The 5000-nt window shown below is 53.0% G+C and overlaps 1 non-coding gene across 1 annotated transcript in view; it reads right to left on the reverse strand.

Moving 5' to 3' along the window:
- The window catches only part of LOC124733723, a 1909-nt gene extending 244 nt beyond the window's left edge, over nt 1-1665 (reverse strand). The window contains exon 1 of the ribosomal RNA XR_007009097.1: nt 1-1665. This exon is cut by the window's left edge and continues 244 nt beyond it. This is a non-coding gene — a ribosomal RNA (small subunit ribosomal RNA).
- Between the last annotated feature and the right edge of the window lie 3335 nt (nt 1666-5000).

The following is a 5000-nucleotide window of genomic DNA, read 5'->3' on the forward strand; positions in this document are numbered from 1 at the left end:
CAATTGCAAGCCCCAATCCCTAGCACGAAGGAGGTTCAGCGGGTTACCCCGACCTTTCGGCCTAGGAAGACACGCTGATTCCTTCAGTGTAGCGCGCGTGCGGCCCAGAACATCTAAGGGCATCACAGACCTGTTATTGCTCAATCTCGTGCGGCTAGAAGCCGCCTGTCCCTCTAAGAAGAAAAGTAATCGCTGACAGCACGAAGGATGTCACGCGACTAGTTAGCAGGCTAGAGTCTCGTTCGTTATCGGAATTAACCAGACAAATCGCTCCACCAACTAAGAACGGCCATGCACCACCACCCACCGAATCAAGAAAGAGCTATCAATCTGTCAATCCTTCCGGTGTCCGGGCCTGGTGAGGTTTCCCGTGTTGAGTCAAATTAAGCCGCAGGCTCCACTCCTGGTGGTGCCCTTCCGTCAATTCCTTTAAGTTTCAGCTTTGCAACCATACTTCCCCCGGAACCCAAAAGCTTTGGTTTCCCGGAGGCTGCCCGCCGAGTCATCGGAGGAACTGCGGCGGATCGCTGGCTGGCATCGTTTATGGTTAGAACTAGGGCGGTATCTGATCGCCTTCGAACCTCTAACTTTCGTTCTTGATTAATGAAAACATACTTGGCAAATGCTTTCGCTTCTGTTCGTCTTGCGACGATCCAAGAATTTCACCTCTAACGTCGCAATACGAATGCCCCCGCCTGTCCCTATTAATCATTACCTCGGGTTCCGAAAACCAACAAAATAGAACCGAGGTCCTATTCCATTATTCCATGCACACAGTATTCAGGCGGGCTTGCCTGCTTTAAGCACTCTAATTTGTTCAAAGTAAACGTGCCGGCCCACCGAGACACTCAATAAAGAGCACCCTGGTAGGATTTCAACGGGGTCCGCCTCGGGACGCACGAGCACGCACGAGGCGGTCGCACGCCTTCGGCTCGCCCCACCGGCAGGACGTCCCACGATACATGCCAGTTAAACACCGACGGGCGGTGAACCAACAGCGTGGGACACAAATCCAACTACGAGCTTTTTAACCGCAACAACTTTAATATACGCTATTGGAGCTGGAATTACCGCGGCTGCTGGCACCAGACTTGCCCTCCAATAGATACTCGTTAAAGGATTTAAAGTGTACTCATTCCGATTACGGGGCCTCGGATGAGTCCCGTATCGTTATTTTTCGTCACTACCTCCCCGTGCCGGGAGTGGGTAATTTGCGCGCCTGCTGCCTTCCTTGGATGTGGTAGCCGTTTCTCAGGCTCCCTCTCCGGAATCGAACCCTGATTCCCCGTTACCCGTTACAACCATGGTAGGCGCAGAACCTACCATCGACAGTTGATAAGGCAGACATTTGAAAGATGCGTCGCCGGTACGAGGACCGTGCGATCAGCCCAAAGTTATTCAGAGTCACCAAGGCAAACGGACCGGACGAGCCGACCGATTGGTTTTGATCTAATAAAAGCGTCCCTTCCATCTCTGGTCGGGACTCTGTTTGCATGTATTAGCTCTAGAATTACCACAGTTATCCAAGTAACGTGGGTACGATCTAAGGAACCATAACTGATTTAATGAGCCATTCGCGGTTTCACCTTAATGCGGCTTGTACTGAGACATGCATGGCTTAATCTTTGAGACAAGCATATGACTACTGGCAGGATCAACCAGGGAGCTGCGTCAACTAGAGCTGAGCAGCCGGCCGCCCGGGAGTGTGTCCCGGGGGCCCGCGCGAACACGCAAGCGTCCGCTCAATCATTCTGCAAACAGGAGGAGGCTGAGCTCCCCTGCACAATACACCTCGAAACCCTCTCAGGTCCCGGCGGCGCGCAGCGCCGTCCCAAGTACTTGGTCGGGTTCGAGAGAGGCGCAATCGCCCGGAGTTAGGCGAGTAGACGCTTTCGGTGCGACCACCCGTGCTCCCAACTGAGCTTGCCGCTGCCGACAGAGGCCCGGGAGCGTGCTGTCGTGGCATTGCCGGCGGGAGACAACACGCGCCACCTACGGTGACCGGCAGCTCCAACGCCAGCGCCACAGAAGGACAAAAGCCCCACTTGGGTGCCGAAGCGAACTCTCCCAGCACAGCGCACGCGCCAACACATCCGCACAGCTGCGATACAAACCACCAGCGAGAACCGCTGGGGCGACCGAGCAGCAGACGGCGTCGCGGCGCCGAGCGCCGGGCGGCGGCGCATCCTCAACGCACACAGTCCTCAATCGGACCAGCACACTGAAGATGTCCACCGCGCTTCGCACCGGGCCCGCGAGGACCTACTTTGGCCGCACGGCGCCGCGCGCAGGGTGCGCCGGCGCGCAGCTGCGACGCCTGCCGCGTCCGTCGGCCGGCGCGCCTGCCACTGGCCGCCCCCACCAGCCGGCTGTAGCGCGTGCGCCCACGCACCGCGCGGCCAGCACGCCGGGAGGCGCCCCCTCACCGGCCGGGGACGGTCCCACCCAGCCACCGCCGCGTATCGCTTCACACCCAGATGCCGTTCAGTTTCGTCGGCATGGTGGGTATCGCTGGAACAACCGGTTCGTACCTCAACCTATCGTCGCCATCACCGATTCACCCCTAGCGAGAACAACCGCACCACAACAGGTTACCATTTGTTCATTTGCGTAACTTCACCAGAAAACGCAGGCGTCCATCGCCATTTGCAACTTCAACGATTATTGCATGCCTGTGTCAGGTGTCACGCCACACTACGTCTGCCCACATACACGCAACAAAATGTGCACGCCTAGACAATACGTGGAAGGTGGCCCCCGTACGTATGCGATGTCCATTGCTCGAACGACTGTCAACCGGCCTCTGTAGCATGTCGCAGATATGGAACGCGGTGCACCATGCCATCACGGTGTGTGAGGAGAGACGACTAGGTCCGAATACATCAACAGACAGCTCATGCTGATCGCCATCCACGGCGTCCGTTCCTCCCACACGTCTCTATGGCGTACCACACTGCAATCCAGCTCTCATAGGGAGACGACACGTAGCTGCGTGCACAATATTTGCACTGTATGGTCCGCCGTTTTTGGGCGCAGTCGTTGTACGGTCACACATGTGCCACGATGTATCATTCGGTACATAAGGACGAATGTGCAGTACAGATTGTGGTTTACGCGTACGACATTAGCGGACGGTTGACACAGGCCGCACCACAACGTAGCCTGAGTACGTCGCATGCGAAGGGCATTGAACATGCAAACTTCTCACCAACCAGCTTGCGAAGGCAGGGGGGCAAGGTGGGGACGTGGGGAGGGGCGGCATGTACGTCCTGCTGCCATCCACATTACAGTGTACAGCAGGAGCATGTGGAAAGTCAGCAAGACTTGCAAGGTGTTTAACATGAAGCGATACACAGGGGAGCGGGCAGTGCGAGTAGCGAACTATATTGCGAGGGTTGCGGGTGGGCAACACTACACTAATTGAACGAGTCGTATAACAATTACAGAGCAGGTTTAGGCGACAACATGGGTTACGTTAGGGGACAACGTGGGTTACGTTAGGGGACAACGTGGGTTACTTTAGGGGACAACGTGGGTTAGGTTAAGGCACAACGTGGGTTAGGTTAAGGCACAACGTGGGTTAGGTTAAGGCACAACGTGGGTTAGGTTAAGGCACAACGTGGGTTAGGTTAAGGCACAACGTGGGTTAGGTTAAGGCACAACATGGGTTAGGTTAAGGCACAACATGGGTTAGGTTAAGGCACAACATGGGTTAGGTTAAGGCACAACGTGGGTTAGGTTAAGGCACAACGTGGGTTAGGTTAAGGCACAACGTGGGTTAGGTTAAGGCACAACGTGGGTTAGGTTAAGGCACAACATGGGTTAGGTTAAGGCACAACATGGGTTAGGTTAAGGCACAACATGGGTTAGGTTAAGGCACAACATGGGTTAGGTTAAGGCACAACATGGGTTAGGTTAAGGCACAACATGGGTTAGGTTAAGGCACAACATGGGTTAGGTTAAGGCACAACATGGGTTAGGTTAAGGCACAACGTGGGTTAGGTTAAGGCACAACGTGGGTTAGGTTAAGGCACAACATGGGTTAGGTTAAGGCACAACATGGGTTAGGTTAAGGCACAACATGGGTTAGGTTAAGGCACAACATGGGTTAGGTTAAGGCACAACATGGGTTAGGTTAAGGCACAACATGGGTTAGGTTAAGGTACAACATGGGTTAGGTTAAGGTACAACATGGGTTAGGTTAAGGTACAACATGGGTTAGGTTAAGGTACAACATGGGTTAGGTTAAGGTACAACATGGGTTAGGTTAAGGTACAACATGGGTTAGGTTAAGGTACAACATGGGTTAGGTTAAGGTACAACATGGGTTAGGTTAAGGTACAACATGGGTTAGGTTAAGGTACAACATAGGTTAGGTTAAGGTACAACATAGGTTAGGTTAAGGTACAACATAGGTTAGGTTAAGGTACAACATAGGTTAGGTTAAGGTACAACATAGGTTAGGTTAAGGTACAACATAGGTTAGGTTAAGGTACAACATAGGTTAGGTTAAGGTACAACATAGGTTAGGTTAAGGTACAACATAGGTTAGGTTAAGGTACAACATAGGTTAGGTTAAGGTACAACATAGGTTAGGTTAAGGTACAACATAGGTTAGGTTAAGGTACAACATAGGTTAGGTTAAGGTACAACATAGGTTAGGTTAAGGTACAACATAGGTTAGGTTAGGTTAGGTTAGGTTACACGTTGTTGTAAGGAAAGGTGTAGGGGGGGGGGGGCGGGGGCGGCAGGTTCGTTGATAGTGATTATAGTAAGTGAATGCTTGTGACATGATCAGATTTGTCACGTCAGGATGCACCTTTGGCTTATTAGAGGCGGCGCTCCAATTCTATGCTTGTGTGAGACCTGTGTCTTTGACTCATGTCATTGTTTGTGCGCTGTGACAGGAGGTACTATTGTGATGTTGGGTGCACCGTTGTATAGGACATGTGTGGGTGTTGGTGCCTGGTCTGCGCAATGGTGGATGTCGAAAGGCTGGG

The sequence above is a fragment of the Schistocerca piceifrons genome, unplaced genomic scaffold (genome assembly GCF_021461385.2).
Source record: "Schistocerca piceifrons isolate TAMUIC-IGC-003096 unplaced genomic scaffold, iqSchPice1.1 HiC_scaffold_1407, whole genome shotgun sequence".
NCBI classification, from domain to species: Eukaryota; Metazoa; Arthropoda; class Insecta; order Orthoptera; family Acrididae; genus Schistocerca; species Schistocerca piceifrons.